Source organism: Abramis brama (assembly GCF_963993115.1).
Source record: "Abramis brama genome assembly, chromosome: 2".
NCBI classification, from domain to species: Eukaryota; Metazoa; Chordata; class Actinopteri; order Cypriniformes; family Leuciscidae; genus Abramis; species Abramis brama.
In genome coordinates, this window is record NC_139964.1 from 57,577,883 (window position 1) to 57,598,916 (window position 21,034).

The 21,034-nt window shown below is 36.7% G+C and overlaps 1 long non-coding RNA gene across 3 annotated transcripts in view; it reads left to right on the forward strand.

The window, feature by feature from the left end:
* LOC311078309 overlaps positions 1-21,034 on the forward strand; it is a 115,047-nt gene that overhangs the window by 65,242 nt on the left and 28,771 nt on the right. Inside the window, exon 3 of one of the 3 annotated variants that reach the window (XR_014605127.1) lies at positions 3,681-3,757. The exons of the other annotated variants lie outside the window; for them this stretch is intronic. This is a non-coding gene — a long non-coding RNA (uncharacterized lncRNA). The remainder of the gene's footprint in view (positions 1-3,680; positions 3,758-21,034) is intronic. 3 annotated transcript variants of the gene reach the window in all.

The following is a 21,034-nucleotide window of genomic DNA, read 5'->3' on the forward strand; positions in this document are numbered from 1 at the left end:
TATTTGTCCATTGTTTATTTCTAAAGAAATACGACAATGTATAAAAGGCTCCATTACCTTGTATCTTACGTTATGGCCCCGTAGAAGCAGATTTTGTAAAAATAGGCTAACGATTGCGTCATAAGCACGCGACTCTCTGGAAATTACCATATAGACAGGAAGAGAAGCTCGCAGTCAATTGGGGAAATGTGGAGGCATAAAGTCCGATAAAGTCAAGGGAGAAGCCCATAGAGCAGGGGTCAGCAAGTAACTTTGGCCGCGGGCCAATATTTTTTTTAGCCAGTAGATGGCGGGCCAGCTACACAGAGTAGGCCTATGAATACAAATTAAATGCTCTTATATACTGTAGGCCTATAATCGCGGAATATGATGGGTCCATCACCGCCCATGGATCATTCGTTCAATCGTTTTTTTTTTTTCAAATTAAAACCAAAAATAAAAAGATGAAAAACGACTTGTTTTTCCATTATTTATTTCCTGAATTAAAATGAAAAAAATTTAAAAATCGAATATCGACGGGTTTTCTGATTTTCTGATTGTGCTCAGATCAAAAATAGAAAAAAATAATTACTGGATTAGACAAATTTTAATTTTGATTTTGAATTTTGAATTTAACACCTTAGGCATGATATAGCAAGGAAATCATTTTAAACAGATCAAGTACTTTTGTGGTAACAGATTACAGCCATTTTAATAATGGTGTGAATAGCAATCATGCCTCATTCGCGCCTTACAGTCCGACTTTTGAACTTTATTCCTTTTTTTATTATTATTATTTATTCGGGACACACACCTAAGGTTTAAGAAGGTCTGCGCGGGACAGTTTTTTTCCGTCCCGCTCCCACAAGCTTCTATTCAGGAACCGCTTAAATTAAAATACACTCTGTGTTCACCCACTTTATTTCCCGACCTGAGGGGTCCGCAAAATTTAGATCTCGTTTCCATAATCTCACATTCAAATGTCTCTAACGGAAAGAAGGAGATTAAGTAGCCTATAATAATTATAAATGCTATACAAAAATTGGGTTCGTGTCAATATAAATATTAGGCTATTTTAACATTGTACTGTCAGCAGAGAAAAAAAATGCCACAGGAAAAATTTATGAAATATAAATAACATAAATTGAATAGGACAAAGCCTATCACTCAAATTCCAAAGCAACATAAACGAAAATCATATTGCCCTACTGACAAATGAAGTAGGCTATTTTCTGCCGAACTATTTAAAACATCCTTGCAAAAAAAGAATGTTGTTGACTGACAATGGTTTCAGTACCAAACAGCTCCTCGGAGGTGTACAGGTGGTCAGAATTAAGTGCGGATACGCTGTCAAAAGATGTCGGGAGTGGGCTATTGTCAGACCGCCCGCTCAGTCCAAAGTTCACCAAAGTTCTGACCGCTACCGTCTTTTGACGCGCGAAAGCACACAAAGTGGTCAAGCGTATAACTAGACGCGGCAGGCGCGAATTTGACGCGCTATTCGCGTCCGGTGTGAACGCACAGTTAGGCTATACTTTAACATGTAATCCCGCGCCACATGATTCCCTATGTGCGTTTCACACAGTATGCGGCGGTGAAATCACCGCGCGACTACGGCTTTTCTCAAGTATTGGAAGAGTTTTGTGCAGCATTTAGGACTTCCAAAATAATCCGGCGGGCCAGAAAATATTGCTGGCGGGCCAGTTTTGGCCCGCGGGCCGCCAGTTGTCGTTCCCTGCCATAGAGAGTCATAAAGTTGCTCCTGCTCCTAGCTCATGGACAGCTCCTACTCACGCTCTCCGTCTCTGCAAGTTTCGGAAGGGAATGATTCAGATTTCTCTTGGCACAGCTACTAGAAGACTTACAACTGTCAGACAGGCTGCTCACGTCACATCTACGTCATCAAGCTCAGTTTGAGTCAGTATGCTCAGCCATCAGGAAGTGAGTGCTTCTAATTTGCTTCACTTTTCTCCGTTGAAATCTATGGGGTCACTGTATCCATTTCTTTTACTGTCTATGCTTGGACTCGACAAAGGTGGACTCGGACCCAACACTATAAATTACCCCACTAATAATGCCCGGAATGGTACCAAACTTTTACAGTAGTGCAAATAGGTTCTGTACTCATAAAACGAGGCATTGGAAAGTTTGTAAGTACATCAGGAGTTTATTTAAATAACACTTGCCTGATGGCTTATGCTACCGCTAACCTGGACGTCGAGGTCACTTCTGTGATTTGGGAAAAGCCCGTAAAAGTCCTGTCAGAAAGCGATGCATAAGGATGTAGTGTAATGATGCTCAGTTCCAGGAATGAACTAATATTTTGTTGGTAGTAAAAGTTTGCAACAATTATTAGTTAACACTAAGTTGTCAACACTTTTTCAGCAACACCGGGTGATCGCGCGAGAAGTGACCTCGACGTCCGGGTTAGCGGTTAGCACTTCAGGTATGGGCATGATGTGCAAATGCTTTTTAGAGAAGTTTCTGAATTCAGGTAATCTTGATTAATTTAAGCACTCTCATCTATTATCAAGGTTAATATCAAGGCCAATTTTCCTGAGTAAAGGCAGTCAGTGTAAAGTAGCAAAATTTGCATGTGCATGAACTTTTTAAACATAATTAAAAGTGTTTGGCCTGAATATGTTGAACTAGCTGTCAAGGTCTGTTCAGAGCAAACTTTATTGCGTAAATTTATTAAATAAAACAAAAGGGCGATAATCCAACATTAAAGGGTTAGTTCACTCAAAAATGTAAATTCTGTCTGTAATTTCTCACTCTCATGTTGTTCCAACCCCGTAAGACTTTCGTTCATCTTCGGAACACAATTTAAGATATTTTTTATGAAATCTGAGAGCTGGCTCACTTCTTCATAAGCTTCTATGTAATTTCATTCTGCCAAAACACACCAGAGCTTTACTAATTATATATTTATTGCTCCTGGAGAGCAAGAATATCTTGCAGTTTATAAATAAAATAACATATGTGTAACTGGACAAAATTTTATCCTTGGTGTGAAAGGATTATTTTTGATGCAATATTTTTCAAAGCAAGTTTATCTGTAATTGGGAATTGGCTTTTACACAGCTTGAATTGAATCATTTGCCTGAAAGATTTCTCAGAAAGATTTAACACCTGATTATCACCAGGGTGTTAAATATAAATATTTAATACCTTTTTATTATATTATATTATATTATATTATATTATATTATATTATATTATATTATATTATATTATATTATATTATATTATATTATAGACCAGACTGAATAGATTTTACCCAACTTTCAGTCATCTTCAGAGATGTTTCAAAGACTAAACTGCTGACTTAGTCGAATACGTGGCCTTCTGTTAATTCGTTCCCCGTGATTGTGTGAAGGGTTTGATAACAGAATAAAGCGTTGATTTGTCTATTGAGCGAGTTCTTTCATCTCAATGGGTGTTTTCATTTGACTTTGAAGCACTTATGTTGCTTTAGTTTTCCAATTTTATTCTTGGACGGAGGCATTATTTTTTGCACAGAGTTGGCCCAGACGTTCACACGCTGCCGAGCTGTGAAATCTCAGTTTATTGTCTTTGAATCAAATACAGTGTCTTTGTACCTTTGCGTAGCACTTTTTAGTGTGTGAGAGTGAGTGAGTGAGTGAGTGAGCGAATGTGAGAGAAAGTAATTTAGTTTTCTTTTTCCTATTGTGCCGTAGTTCCATCTTGTTACATTTCCATCTTCTCACTTTGCCAGTGAGAGGGAACAAACGCCTCAGACCTCCCTAATGAATCTGTGAGTAATTTCTTGCCTATTTCTGCATGTTTGCCTGGAGTCGACTTCAAGGCTTCAATGCAAGCATTCTGTCTAGATATCGTGTTTGAAGCCACTCACGTCACATAACACACAGCACTGGCACAGCAGGGCAAGACATGTTGACCCACTTAGCGGATCTTCCTTATAGTTAACACACCCTCTGCGCTTATACACATGCATAAAACATCTGTTTGTCCCTTGTGAATATGTGTGTGTGTGTGTCTGTCTGCACACAAACACGCTTAGGGATCTTCTTTTTCTTCATCCTTATCAAACTCTGATCAACAGAGCGTCGTATGAAATTATAATTACAGTGACATTCTGCTCCCCACTGTTCCCTTCACTGGCGTAGACATACGCACACATACACACTGCTCCAAGCCCACATAATGTTTCCCACTGTGCCACAAAAAACAGACATCACTAGTCGCTCAGGGGAGCTTCATCAATCCCACATAGAGAAAAGGGAAGACGCAAACACTGCAGCCCACACGCAGAGAGAGCAGCCGTCCCCTAAACATGCCTTAATTAACATGCCTTTGTGTGAGTTTGCGCTTTGAGTCTGTGTGACTGTGATCTCCTGGTGCCCTTTCTCAAAATCATCACAGCAGTCTTCGTAATGCATTCTCCCTCTTATTTTCTCTTTTTCTCACATTGTCATTCTGACCCACCTGCACAAAGCTGCATAATGTTAAGTGTCTCTTTTGAGAAGACCAGCAGATGGTCTGTTTCAGATGCTCGTGCTGCTTAGGCTTCTTGACTCGACTAGCTTGCTAGAATTCCTTGTTCTACCAGCTTCATTTTGCTATAGTGAAGCATATAAAACATAAGCTAGGCCTACATAAAAATATAATATTATACATTATATTGGAATATAATGCATATACACATTAAAATGTAATTTGTTCCTGTAATGGCAAAGCCATTACTCCAGTCTTCAGTGTCACATGATCCTTAAAAAATGTCAGGAATCTGTGATGAATGGAAAGTAGCAAAAAAAAAAAAGAAAAAAAAAGCAGCATTTATTTGAAATAGATTTTTTTTAACCGTGTAAAAATCTTTACAATCACTTTTGATCAATTTAATGCCTCCTTCCTGAATAACAGTATTGATTTCTTCCAATCATTTACTTAATAACGGTAACATTCATTGGATCATTTTTTGAGTATGAATGTGTCATTTGGAGTAGAAAATTAACTGCAGATGTCACAAAACAGTAAGTCACTAAACCTAAGAACAAAAGCAATGATAAAACAGTGTAAATACTGCTGAAAAACAGTGAAAAATGCAACCTTATTATGGAGTAGGTTTTACTTGATTTTATAATGTTGATGATACTTATTTTTTAATTTATACAAGCTTAAATTTAGTACTAATATAGACTTTATTTAATCTAATAACTTTGTTTATCTGTATTTACTTCACCACAAAATCATTTTCATTGTATAGAAAAAAAGATCAACATGAACATCCTGCTAAACATTGACTTTTTTTTTGTTCTGCTGAAATTGATACAGATTTGGCACAATACAAGGTTGAGTGAATGATGACAGAATTTTAATCTCCTAAAAGTATATATTTGACAGGCTGAAGTCAGTGTCTTTGCTTCCTTTCCATTTTCTCTCTAACCTTCTCTCGTGCCTTTCTCTGTATCTGTGGATGATGCCATGATAACGCCCAGGTATATTAAAGAAAGCAAAAACATGTCACTGAAAACCAAACACTGGCGAGGGAGATAGCAAGACACTGGCAAAATAACAGCAGGAGAGATGCAAAGAGAGGAGGGAAGGGAAAGTATAGAGATTGGAAGGGGGTCGAAGGAAATTAAACATTAAATTGTGGCTGTGTTTAAAGTATGTAACTCCAGTGCATTCTGGGGAATATGCATCCCGCTCTTTGCTGTGGCAAGCAATCTCCCGTCGGTTTGGTGTGCGAGTATGTTCGTATATGCTTGCATGTGTAATGGATGCCACAGGAGGATGACAAGATAGAGGGATGCTGTCTCGGGGAAGAACCAGACGAGAGCTTGCTGGGGAGAAAGTGATTTCGAGGAAGCAGCTCGCAGATATCAAATGAATGTGCAATTGTGCCTCTGCCTGAGGCAGATATTATGGACAAGACATAGACAGAGAGAGCAGCATTACAACAGGGTTCTCAAGTCTCACGCATTGGCCGTGAGACACACGCAATTCAACCAGTTCACACGCTCACACGCCACACCGTGTATTTCTCATGCTGAAAAGGCAATGCCTGCCAACCAAGTTGTCCTGCAAGCTTTATATATAACGTTGTATACGAGGCGCAGGCACACAAAGTGAAGTTTCCTGCTGCCAGCAGGTATCTCGGCCAGATTGCGTTCGTTACTAGGCAACATAGATGCGCAAACACACGGAAAATTCTCGGCCACCGTACGTTCGTTACTAAGTAACCAACAACATTGCGCGAACACACGTCGTGATGGAGAAGGTAAGTTGGAAGAAAGAAAGCTCGTCTAACATTTTTAGGCTAGAACATTAAATATATATATGTTATCAAGGCATCAAAATGTGCAACAAATACTTACAACACAAAACACATTTCATAAGCTGGAGTGTGTACTTGTGTACACACACACACACACACACACACACACACACCTTTATACTTATACACAATAAATCATTATACCATTTCGACTAGACACATTCAAAATGCAAAAAGATTTGTTTTTCCAAACTGTTTGGAGCAATTTGTTATATTTTTGTAATTTTTGTATATTTGTAATTTTGAAATATAACATTAAAGAGTATATTTGATGTGATGAATTGCTCTGTCATTTATCACATTTACCAATTGTTATCATTTCAATTTGTGCTGGTTAATTATGAACAATGGGTAAAATTGGGGGGCGGGGCTCCATTAGGGCTCCTCCCCTAACCGCATGATCTCACTCCAAGCTTTTGATAAAACTTGAGAACCCTGATTACAACCTGACCCGGCTAACGAAATATGGTTTTCTCTCTTTGTCCCTCTCTATTCCCTTTTTTTCTATCTGTCTTCTAGTTTTCTTCACTTTTATGGATTTCTCTCATCTTTCTTAGTACTGCTCCACTGTTCTTAAAAGTGCCTCTGTCTAATCTTCTATGATTTTCTACTGTAAAGGTTTAAAGTTAAAATATAAGTTTCTGTGGTGCTAGATCAAAACAAATTGTTTGAACATCTTGACTATAGCCTGACAAAGGCATTTTTCTCCCATTATTTTGAGGTATCTGGTCTATTTTGTTTCCCTACTTTAGAAACATTCCCACAGCAAAGGATGCTCATAGGAATGAGAATTGAAGGAACGAGAAAAAAAAAAAGTTTTAAAGCACCCTTGTGAAAACAAATTGGGACAGAGATGTAAGTGAGGATTAGGGGAGTGTAGTCCGGTGGAATAATTCATGAGATATTGTTCATTAAAACGAGTGACCAGATCACAAGGCCAATGTTGTCGTTTTCACATTACGAGAGCTGAATCCAAAAACTCGCAACACAGTACTTGGACTAAAAAGAGCTCTAGCCACAGAAATTCTTGTGATATTCCCATAGTTGCAAGAATTGGGTATATATGTAAGCATCATGTACACTTGATTTCCATAACCATATCTTGCCAATATACAATTTTATGGAAATCTGATAAAAAGCTGGAACACCCCTCTATAATCACTCTATTAATTAATGCATGATGTCCAAGCAATAGCAATTCTGGGTGATATTAGATACAGTCAGTTTGAAAAGTCAAACGATTGAAGAGCATAGTATAGCATGGCGTCGCTTATAGTAGAGTAGTATAGTGTAGCATTACATAGTATAATTTAGTATTGTGTAGCTTAGTAAAGTGTATCACTGAACAGCAGCTATACTGTACGTGCACTTCATTATACTGTACAGTTGGACTTTACTGATTCTACTTCTTTGTACTAAGATTTGCTGTTGTACTTTGACAGTTATACTGCAGTATTTTTTGTAAGGGATAGCATAATATAGTAAAGCATATAGTAAAGTATATATTTTAGTATAGTGTAGCTTAGCACAGTATAGCATAATGTAACTTAGCAAAGTATAGTTAAACAGAACACTATAACTTAGCATAGTTATAATGTAGTTTAACATAGAAAAGCAGAATAGGAAAATATTCGATTTAGTAATCAGAATTGGGTTATATTCCAATTATGTAGGCATTGTGCAAACCAGATCAGCCACTTTTCTTTCTTTTTTTTAAATCTAAAAAAATAATAACAATAACTTTGGAACAACTGCCAGGCTGTTATTGAAAATAAGAACTTATTCTTAAGTGACTTGCCTGGTTAAATAAAGGTTAATTTATAACAAAAAATAAAAAAGCTGCAATATTCCTGTATTATTCAGAATTCTGTGTTGGAATGTCAAGTGTTACTGACCATGCATTTATGGGCATGTCTAAACATAGGTATTTCTGGGTGATATTAGATACAGACAAAATAAACACAATTTGTAAAGTATTTTACAAAACATATATAATACAAAATAATGTTTTTAAAGTATAGTACAGTAAAGCTTAGTGTAGCTTAGCATAGTATAGCACAATGCAACTTAATATAACTTATACTATTGTATAGTTGAATATAGTATAGTGCAGGGTTGCCAACTTTGTTTGCCTGACTGGAGTAAGATTTTGATGACATGGACCCCTATTTTAGGTTTTAGGGATCCAATAATTATGTCATCTTAATCGTGCCATTTACCAAATACTTTGTCCTATATACTAGATGCAATTTTTTGAAACTGTCCTTATTAACTTTACCTGTACCACATGGTGAACTGGTAAGTCCGATATCTTACTGACTTATTAATTATAAACAAAATAACATTTAATTTTGTATGCTATACATTGTGGCGAAAATGTGTAGTGTAGGCTATATACATATTAAAGTATACAAAAAGTGGAGTTTACAGTATAAGCTCTTTTATTATAGATAATAAGGAAAAACAGTTGCACAATCACAGTGTTAATAGGTCAGAGGCAAAATGTGCATTTATGATGCATATAAATTATTGGACTCATTTCTCTGTTCACTCAATCTGTTGATACAAATCTCATGCTGACTTTTTTCTCGCAATTGGAAGTGTAAATCTCATTTTTAATTGCAAGTTTGTCTTTTTTCATAATTGTGAGATATAAACACGCAACTGCGAGACAAGAGTCAGAATTAAAAGTTTATATCTCGCAATTATAAACCTATAACTCACAATTCTGGCTTTTTTCCTTCGAATTGTGAGATATACAGTGAGGAAAATAAGTATTTGAACACCCTGCTATTTTGCAAGTTCTCCCACTTGGAAATCATGGAGGGGTCTGAAATTGTCATCGTAGGTGCATGTCCACTGTGAGAGACATAATCTAAAAAAAAAAATCCAGAAATCACAATATATTATTTTGTAACTATTTATATGTATGATACAGCTGCAAATAAGTATTTGAACACCTGTCTATCAGCTAGAATTCTGACCCTCAAAGACCTGTTAGTCTGCCTTTAAAATGTCCACCTCCACTCCATTTATTATCCTAAATTAGATGCACCTGTTTGAGGTCGTTAGCTGCATAAAGACACCTGTCCACCCCATACAATCAGTAAGAATCCAACTACTAACATGGCCAAGACCAAAGAGCTGTCCAAAGACACTAGAGACAAAATTGTACACCTCCACAAGGCTGGAAAGGGCTACGGGGAAATTGCCAAGCAGCTTGGTGAAAAAAGGTCCACTGTTGGAGCAATCATTAGAAAATGGAAGAAGCTAAACATGACTGTCAATCTCCCTCGGACTGGGGCTCCATGCAAGATCTCACCTCGTGGGGTCTCAATGATCCTAAGAAAGGTGAGAAATCAGCCCAGAACTACACGGGAGGAGCTGGTCAATGACCTGAAAAGAGCTGGGACCACCGTTTCCAAGGTTACTGTTGGTAATACACTAAGACGTCATGGTTTGAAATCATGCATGGCACGGAAGGTTCCCCTGCTTAAACCAGCACATGTCAAGGCCCGTCTTAAGTTTGCCAATGACCATTTGGATGATCCAGAGGAGTTATGGGAGAAAGTCATGTGGTCAGATGAGACCAAAATAGAACTTTTTGGTCATAATTCCACTAAACGTGTTTGGAGGAAGAAGAATGATGAGTACCATCCCAAGAACACCATCCCTACTGTGAAGCATGGGGGTGGTAGCATCATGCTTTGGGGGTGTTTTTCTGCACATGGGACAGGGCGACTGCACTGTATTAAGGAGAGGATGACCAGGGCCATGTATTGCGAGATTTTGGGGAACAACCTCCTTCCCTCAGTTAGAGCATTGAAGATGGGTCGAGGCTGGGTCTTCCAACATGACAATGACCCGAAGCACACAGCCAGGATAACCAAGGAGTGGCTCTGTAAGAAGCATATCAAGGTTCTGGCGTGGCCTAGCCAGTCTCCAGACCTAAACCCAATAGAGAATCTTTGGAGGGAGCTCAAACTCTGCGTTTCTCAGCGACAGCCCAGAAACCTGACTGATCTAGAGAAGATCTGTGTGGAGGAGTGGGCCAAAATCCCTCCTGCAGTGTGTGCAAACCTGGTGAAAAACTACAGGAAACGTTTGACCTCTGTAATTGCAAACAAAGGCTACTGTACCAAATATTAACATTGATTTTCTCAGGTGTTCAAATACTTATTTGCAGCTGTATCATACAAATAAATAGTTAAAAAATCATACATTGTGATTTCTGGATTTTTTTTATTTAGATTATGTCTCTCACAGTGGACATGCACCTACGATGACAATTTCAGACCCCTCCATGATTTCTAAGTGGGAGAACTTGCAAAATAGCAGGGTGTTCAAATACTTATTTTCCTCACTGTAAACCCGCAACTGCGAGTTGTAAAGTCTGACTTGCAAGATATAAACTCACTATTCTGAGAAAAAAAGTTTGAAGTTTAAATAGGGCTCCATAATCCATATAGCATAATCTATCTTAACATAGTATATTGTATGTAATGTAGTATAATAGCTTAGCATAAAATATCATAATGTAGCTTAATGTAGCCAATAGCATTATGTAGCGTAACAGTATAATATTGTATATAATAATATAGTGTGGCTTAGTATTGTGTATAGTGTAGCCAAGCAGAATATAATATACTATTGTGTATAGTGTAACTAATATTATAATAAAATGGTACAATGTAGCTTAGAATAGTATGTTATTGTATATAAAATATAGTAGAGTGTAGCTTAGCGTGTAGCTTAGCGTGCACTTTCAGTGTTTCCTAATTGTCCATTGTTTGATTTCGCATTGAGCAGCTACTGAGTTCTGTAAAGTCTTCTGGAAGAGTAATAATAGACTTCTGTCACACAGTTGTGTGTTAAATGCAGAAAACCTGATAGAGGGATAGTGCCTCCAGCATCTCACAGCTAACGCAGCAGATTAATGGATCCTCTCATCAGCCTCGTCTCCAGCATCAGATTATCCCCTCAACAGCATCAAGAGTGCTTTAACTGCCAAAGTATGCGTGTGGATCTTATCTGCGATTCTGTAGAACCACAGTGAGGGAATTGTTTACAACAGAGAGCTTGTGTGTAAACACAATAACGTTTTTCTGCATGTGATTCCAGGGCATGTAAATTTCTCTCCCGGTATGAATATGTATGGAGCCCAGACTCTGATTAGGGAGCACTGAGATCTCATGTAACATTTATCGAGCACAGGAAGGACAAATACAGCATGTTCCTCATGAAATATGGACTTGATATCTTAATATGCATGTGTCTGCGACTATGCGTGGACGTGCATCTGTGTGCATATCTTAGTGAGTCACGGCAGACACTGACCAATATGGTGTCAGTTTGCTGATTTGATCCATAGTTGTGGGTTATAGTCATGTGGGCAGAGGCATTAGTATCATGTCTCTTGAGGAAACCTCTAATGCATACAGTCTCATGATTATGGGATTATTATAATGTCTTTATTTTCATGCAGATAGCAACTACACTCTATTACTAACTGCAAACTTTATTGATCATTCATGCTTCTTCAAACAGGAAGGCGATTGTGTATTTATTTAAGCTGTCTTTTCACTGTCAGCGACATTGGGTGCGAATAAGTCTTAATTAACAATCAGTTTGTTTTTGCATTTTCACCCATACAGACATATGTTCTTTTTTTTGCGTCCCCAGTAAAGAAGCTCAACAGCTTTTACTACCCTATGAATAATGAACAAAATAGCATCTCACATTGGAGAAATGACCGGAAAGCATTATGGGTTGCCCGAGGCTACAGTGTTAAACAATGTATATTATTATTTCTGGCTTCTTTCATAATATTTTTTTTCGAATTGGAATTGGCGGCATACTGTTTAGTCGTACAAGATGTTTCAATGCTTATATCGAATTTGAAAATCTAACTGACTGTTGACAATGAAATTCTTCAATGCCATGGACCCGCAAACAGGATGATCCCCTTGCAAGAGACCTCCTTCTTAAAATACAAAACGTGCTATATATTTTCATGTACAGTATAACGACCCATTTATATAGTGCAGGAATGAAGAATTATAAATATTTGTAAAATGATATCTGGAAAATATTTACTTATTAAATATTTAAATTGTATAAAATTATTTAAATAAAAAGTATTACAAATAAATAAATAAAATAAAATAAATCAATTATATATTTAATTTATACAATTAGTAGTAGTAGTAGTAGTAGTAATAGAAGTAGTAAATAAACATACTTAAATTAAATGAAATTAAATATTTTAATTAAAATCTTTTTCTAACCACCATTAAGAGTGTTGTTAAATGTGTAAACCTGAAAAAAAGAAGAAAAAAAATACTATTGCAATCATTGGACTAAAATAATTATGATTTAATGTCAAGACCAAATGTAAAATGTATTTATTATTATTTATGTTCTCATTATTTTTGCACCGGCCTGGCAATTGATACCAATTGAACGCCACCTGAGATAGATTTACAGTAACACTCTTACAAACATTCTTGCACTTCTTGTCTTTTTGTACAATCTACATGTACTGTATAATAGTAGTGAAAATACATTTCGTGCAATGCTTTTATTATCATTGACACTCTCGTGACTGCTTCAACCCTTTGAATAATGCAGCCACAGTATTTCTCAAGGTGAAAGATTATTTCTTGCTGAAGGTTTCCTTTTTTTCCTGTTTCCTTTTCCAAATAGGCTTTGTACTTTCTTGTTCATTGATAAATGGTATATCTTGAGTGTGTGTACCCTTTGCATTAACACAGAAATTGCGGACTAAAGTTCACCCCAGACTGTCCCACAGGTCGCTTTTGAAGGTTATTGCAAAGTTTCCGTTCAAAGTTACAGTAAAGTTAAAACCTCTCACAAACCGCAGCAATTCTAGTTGTAATTTACTGTTTAATTGCAATTTCAGCCTTGGCTGACCGGCTGTGGCCCTACATATGGATTTGAGGCTGCGGAGCTGAAGTCTATCATCAGTTAGCCACACTGTCCGCTTTGCGCTGTGTGTGTGTATAGAGGTAGAGGAGTGCTCTCAGATACTGGATAATATGCTCTTCTGCTGCCTGAAAGCACTGCTGCTTTTAGGCTCAAAATTAGAGTGCTCAACTGCCAAACATGCATCCGTGGTCTCAGACCACCACAGAAACAGACTGGTTACGTTTATGCGCTCTCAAGGGCTACTCTGGTGCTGGCCAACAAAACACTAGATGCCACAAAGGGGAGTGAAACTCATTTGAAACATCTTATTTCGTGTTTAGATGTGTCTCACTCTGTTCCTCTAGGAGCCCTGAGGGAAACGGTAGTTTGGACACACTGAATGTATTCTCTTCGAATGCGAAACCTCTTTTAGATACGCAGAATTTGGCTCTGGCCACGGATTTTGAATTCCCATGGACAGTGGTAATTATGTTAAGTGGTATTTGTATCTGTGCTCTTTTTTTCTTTGCCTCTTACTGTCTCCCTCTCATATGCGCACACTTTTGCTGTGGAAAGGCTGTTCTGCAGGTGTTTGGGGGCCGACGGAGAGCTTGCAGAATGAATCAGAGGTTTATCAAATAGCAGCCAAAACCAGAGGAGATGAGATGAGGTGAGATGAGAAGCGAACAGGTAATGGGAAGACGAGATGAAAGAATCTGTAATGCAGGTTTGCAAAGCTTTTAGTGGGGAGGGGGGTGGGGGGGTGGATATCTGAGAAAAATCAGTAAAAATAGAGATTAATAAAATGAATACATTAATTCCCGCAGCTGAAGATTTCTATATTTACATTACAAAAGAGTTTTCTATCAATTCTCATGTTTTCTGACATATCATCCATCACTTGGCACAAATGAAAATTTCAACTTCACCTCAGCCAAAGTCTTAAACGGTTCACGAATGAAATATTACTGCTGCGTCAGGGTATAACTACAGCCAAACAAAAAGTTTTGGTAAACTAAAACTCTAAACTGAGGGGCAATGTTGGCAAAATCACAAAGCGTGTAGTATGGGGCATCTACTTGAGTCTCGAAAGGTAAGACAAGTTTACTTTTTTACATTTTGTGAAGAAAATGTCAAGTCACCTTTATAGCACTTTATACAATACAGATTGTTTCAAAGCAGCTTTGCACTGATAACAGGAAAATTATGTATTTCAGCTGTTGTTCAAATGAAGTCAGTTCAGTGTTGATTCAGTTCCTTTGCAAAGATCATCAATTATTAAATTAGTTCATTTCATCTATAAAGCAGTTCTGCAAAAAAAAAGTATGTCATCGTCCAGCTCAGTTCAGTTCTCATTCAACAGCGTCAGTGCAGTATAATTAATATTATCGTTGAATATTAAGTGTCCCCTACTAAGCAAGCCAGAGGCGACAGTGGCAAGGAACCCGAACTCCTTCGGGTGACAGAATGGAGAAAAAACCTTGGGAGAAACCAGGCTCATTCGGATGGGCCAGTTCTCCTCTGGCCAATAAACGAACACGGTGTCATTATGATTCAAGCTGCATCGCAAGTTAGAATTCAGATCGGGACTGGTAGCATTCGAATATTCATCAAATGTGAGCTAGGATGTTCTTCTTTGGTTACCATCAAATTATCAATGATATTCTGATCTTGAAGGCTTGGTCCCTCCATTTGAGGTACGCAACAAATTTTAATATTTGTTCAAACCCAATCCTAAGTATAAACAGTTATAATAGCAATGTTCATATAAGCAAGCACCATTAATCATCCTGCATAATATATTCTGAACCTTGAGATGCCCTTTTGGAGGGAAAACTTGCAACAAAAAGCTCATGAAGAAGATGGATTCTTTTTAATGTCTCAGTTCTCCTTAAACATCTTAACAAGAATAGAATTGACATATTCATGATGTAGCTTTTTTAATGATAGCTGAAAGCACCTCTCAGCTCTAGTGCCACTGCCTGGGGGCTATAGAGATCACTGTCAGGCCACTTGTCTAAAAGAAGCCATACCGTTTGTGCTGATAAGTGAGTGCATTGTGGATTTAGTCATTTAGCACACACTGTTATCCGAAATGAGTTGCGGTGGGGCAGTTAAAGGGCATTTCCTCTGCTTCGCTCATAGAAACAACTGTGATGTAGCAGACTTTTAGTAGATATAACATTCCATTATCTTACTGTCTAAATTGGCTGAAAAGTATATGTTGCAGTATACATATATGTACATGTATGTATATGTATACATGCAGACATTTCGGGACATCCATCCATCCATCCATCCATCCATCCATCCATTTTTAATTAATCAAATCAATTACATGTTTTTTGATGAATTAACTACACTATGATAAATAGTACATAATTACTAGTTTTAATTAAACACAAATAATCACAAGGTCAGGGGTTAGTTTAAATGTTGTACTTTTTAAAAATTAATTTTTTTATGTAATTGCCCTTGAATAGCATGTTAAATTGACAGAAGTCTTAAATTCAGAAGTGTACCATTTCTAAAACAATTAATACAATGCATATTCTTGTTGATGTGATTGCAAAATCTTAACACTGCGGATAAATGACATAGTATGCCAGTGTTAATGTATAAAAAAATGTAGTTTATAGTGGAAATATACTATAAATTTACCCGCTGTTCAGTGCATTGACCTCAGAACACGCAGTTTACTGCCTTATGGGCATGCACACGAATATTAACCGTCTGTCTCTCCCTCTATTTCCCTTGCTAGTCACTCTCTCTCCTCCTCATTCTCTCTGAGTCAGAGTTTTTTGGCATTTGATTAAACAGAATTACAAGCTCCCACCCTGGAGATTGTGAGCTTCAGCACATGTGAGTGTGTGTGTGTGCGTGCGTGTGTGTGTGCGCGTGTGTACTCCACCCACACGGGTGATAACAGGTGGGAGGAGATTTCTGACTTTGATTTAGACTCTCTGTCTCTCTTTCTTTCTCTATCTTCTTTGCATCTCTGGATGCTGAGTTGAGAAGTGATGGGTAAAGCCAAGATGTCAGATTTGAAAGTATAACAGACTTTGAACATCTCTTAAAAAAAAAAAATGATTTTAAAGCGTGATCTGTAGGACCATCTTAACAGCATCGCCTTTTTTCATCACTTTTTGAGAAAGGTGTTATGTTGAAATATAGGTGTTAGTCTTTGAGATTGTATTACAAGATTGGAATATGCAGGGTGAATTCCACATTTTGACAACTATACTTTATACACACACACACACACACACACACACACATTACATTTTTTACTGTAGTAGACTGGTACATTAGAGTTAGGTGTTAGGGTTCAGGTTAGTAGAATAAGTTGATATGTAATTCCAAATGTACTAGTCAGTAGAATGTCTAAAGTGGACCATCGAAATAAAGTGTATATATTTATTTAACCAATATGTGTGAAAAAAAAATTCATTCATGACACCTAATTTAGAATGTAATACATGTTAGTGTGCAAATGGTAATGTATACGATTATGGTGTAAAGCATTATACAACTTTGGTGTATTATATAATATATAGGCCTTTAGCTATAGCCTGACCAATCAGATGAGGTATTCTTCACATTATGATTGGCTATCCAGTAGCTATGTGTGCAATTACTTCTATATAATACCAACACAATTATAGACGTAATTAACATATTTATTAGGCATATTATGGATAGCATATAGCATATATATTTATATGAGAGTACAACGTACAATGAATATACACATATGTCCACCACACACATAATTACCCTGAAACTAGTTGGAGAACTCTCTCTTTTTCTCCCTTCGATTGCCCCATTTTCTCCTGTGATTATTTGACGTGATCATATTTGCTTTGCTCTAATTAATTCATCTTCGCTTGATCCGTTTACTGTGACATGATATTTCATGTTTATAAGCAGGCGCAGGAGTTTATTGGGAACAGGTGAAAGCAGTTGTAATGAACTCATAAATAACTGTAAAATTATCGAGTGTTTCTAGTTAATCGTTTTTACCGTGCATACACTTTGATGCAACCCCAAATAAAAGCTGGACATGCTTAATGATGACGCTCTTAAAAATATGTGAACAGACAAATGATCTTTATAAATAACTGCACTGGGGGTAATACAAGCTAGTACAAATTTCTAATTTGTCCAGGAGTCACTGTGTTGTGTATGTGTGTGTGTTATCATAATTAACAAAACAAGTAAATCACTTTGAAGTTTAAAACTTGAACATCAGTTGGTGTAGGACTTGGCTAAATGACTCTCCACCTGTGTCATTCATCATGTCTGAGGAATGACTGGGCTTCAAGTAATAGTTTAACAGTGTGTTCTTTGGATGGCATTTAATCACAAGTGCTATTTTTTGACTTTACTGTTTTTGACTGTTTATGTAGGCGTTTCTTCAACTATGGTGTACTTTTGCCCCTGAGGACTTCTGGGAAATGAAATCTTTTAAAACACTTTTCGCACGCTCTGGTTTATTTAATTTGTCCTCTATCAAAGTCCAACATACGGAGTATATACATATTTCACAGGATAATTTTGTCTAAGTTGGGGACATTAAATGTAACATCTAATTTAATATTCAACAATAATATTGATCTGCCTGAATTGACACTATTATACAAGAACTGAACTGAGCTGGACGATGATGGACTCCAGAGTGGCTATATATACAGTATATATATATAAATGAACTAAATAACTTTTTAAAAACAAAAATGAAACATCACTGAACTTACTTAAGCTGGACTGTGACGCTATTTTCTTCTGGAAACAAACTTTTTTTGCATTATTTTCCTGTTATCTCTGTAAAGCTGCTTTGAAACAATCTGTATTGTAAAAAGCGCTATATAAATAAATGTGACTTGACTTGACTTGACTAACCTGCTGTCGGTGAGTCTCATGCTTCCAAGTCAAGTCTTTATTTTGCATTTGTTTCATTCTGGGTTTATTACACTCGCCTACAGTTGACTCTGATACACTCATTGATAATAATCTGAAATGTTTCTTAAGCACCAAATCAGCATGTTGAACTGATTTCTGAAGGCTCATGTGAAACTGAAGACTGGAGTAATGACTGCTGAAAATCATCACAGGAATAAATTACATTTTAAAATATTTTAACATAGAAAACAGTTATTTTAAATTGTAATATAATTTCACAATATGACCTTTTTTACTGTATTTTAAATCAAATACACGTGCGTAGCCTTGGTTAGCGTAAGAAACTTCTTTAAACAACCCAATAGTGACTGGTCGTATGCTAAATACACACGCATAAGCATAAAAGTATTTGCATAGACAAAATTACAGCTTGATTGGAAAAGACACTTTCTAAAAATATTCTGTGATAATACCTTTATCTCAAGCATGATTTTCACTGTTGTCTCCTTGGCTAACAAGTACACTTGTTGTTTGCCAACAATATTGTGAAAATGACGCCCCAAATGTGGGACAGTCCTAATTAAAAAAAAAAAAAAAAACGGATATAAATAATTTTACACAGTAAATATTGAAGTGGTTTATTTTTGGTTCTCTTTGTTTAGATCCGGGTATAGGGGAATAGTTCCCTTCCGTGATAAAGCTGATGGCAGTTATGGAATTGCCTGTTGAGTGCTGTCTTCTCCCCATACGGCAATTAATGATCCAGTTTCATGGTTGCTCCATTCATGCGTTTCATCCATGATTGCTCACTCACCTGTGGGGCTTCCAAACCTGTGTATGCTGGCATTAGTTTATGTATCAAAAAACTGATGCATTTTGAATGTTTTTCGCAAAAACTGATGCATACTTTCTCAATGAATCTTGTGTGCATTTCAAACCTCCGCTGAGGTCCTGAATTCATTCTGGAGGACATTTACAATTTGACTTTTCATGATTAGATAATTATCCAGTAAAAGCAATAACCCACAGTAAGTGTTGGGAAACAGGCCAGCTGAAAAGAACACTTTAAACCAGGCTATGGTGGATTGCTGGACTGGTTTAAGATGATTTAATTAGTCTCCAAATCTGATCTACTGAAAAGTTTTAGTAAACTTGGTTCTAAAACCAACCCTCCCCCCTCAGGATTATGAAAGGTATACTGTGCTTCTTATCACAAGAGATATCATAGTGCAATGAAAGAGCTTCTGCCAGTGAATTCTGAGACAATATATTCTGACACCTTTTGACACGTTGTAAATATACATGCGAACAGATTCGATCCAATACATCAAATGAACTGCCTACCCTTTCCCAAGATAAGGAGACATGTAGTAAAATTTTATGTCAGACCAGTTGAAAGGCAGACATTAAAACAGAAATCTCAATGCAGGGAATCCGAAGATTAAATGAAAGGTTAGTTTCTTGTTTTAATTAAAGACTGCCTTAAAAGGAGGAGATATTTCACACTGAAATATCACATTTTGTTACTGAATGTAATGGTGTATATCCCAGATCCCACTTTAATATACTGTAAATGTTGGACTTTGTCTAAATTGTTTCTCTTAAAGAAATGAAAATGGACACAAATGAGACTTGCACTTTGACATGCATGAGTTCATATTAAGATTTATGACATACTGAAATTTGTTGAGATTTTTTCTGAAACAAGGCATGTGTGAGAAACTTTTACTCAAGAGAAAACTCAGAGTAGACTGAAGCAAAGATTATGATTTGCTTTATTCAGTTTAGGAGAAACAACAGAGATATACAATTTTAATTTGTGATGATCTGACAGCTACAGAAGCCCTGCATTTTTTTTTCTTGTCATGATTACAGCTTAACCTTCTTGTGATCGCAGCATAACAAAATGTATGCTTTTTTAAGTGCAGTTACACATTTCTTGTAAAAAATAAGGTTATGTCAAGATCACAAGAAAGTTGTTAACGTGAAAACACAACGGAACGAAAATAATACTGTGTGGTTTTTGAGAGCTTCCATATATAGCAATTTAAATATCAATTATTATTTATTTTACGACATGACACCCCAGGTGAATAGAGTTAACTAGATATTATATCACCATACCTCCTCAGTTGATTTATTATATTCAGAATCACGAATCACAAACAATTTTAGTTTTACAAGTTTTCTGAAATTAAAGTGAGCCATTATCTAATTAAATATGCACTAATTTGCATACATTTTGAGAACAGAAATCTGAACATTGGGTAAAGCCCGGCTCAAAATGTTCATTTTGTTGAAATATTGCCCAACATTTCAAAATTGACCAGAGCGTGAAAAAAAGTGTTTTTGTCTGTAGTGTCTTGTCTTAAATTGTTAGTTCATCCAAAAATGAAAATTCTGTCATCAATTACTTACCCTCATGTTGTCCAAACCCACTAGACATTTGTTCATCTTTGGAGCACAAATGAAGATTTTTTTTATTTTATGAAATCTTAGAGCTTTTTATTCCTCCATTGTCAGTCTACGCAACTACCACTTATAGGCGACATTATTAAAATCCATGTGACTTCAGTGGTTTAACCTCAATTTAATGAAGCGACGCAAGTGCTCATAAAATGCATAAAATTGAGGTTAAACCACTTGGGTCACATGAATTCATTTTAGTTTATGATGTAAACCAAATATAAGGACTTATGTGTTAGTAAAACTACAACTAAAAACAAGCAAGGCAAAATAAAGTAAAATAAAACAACAATAAAACTTCTTAAAGCCCTGGTGTCTGAGACTGTCTTGATCTCACAGTGAGGTGTGATTGAGTGCAGCACAACAGTCACACTGCAGGTGAGATCTGTAACAGGTACAGTATAGTCAATGCCCTCCGGTGCGCACACCCGTCCTCCC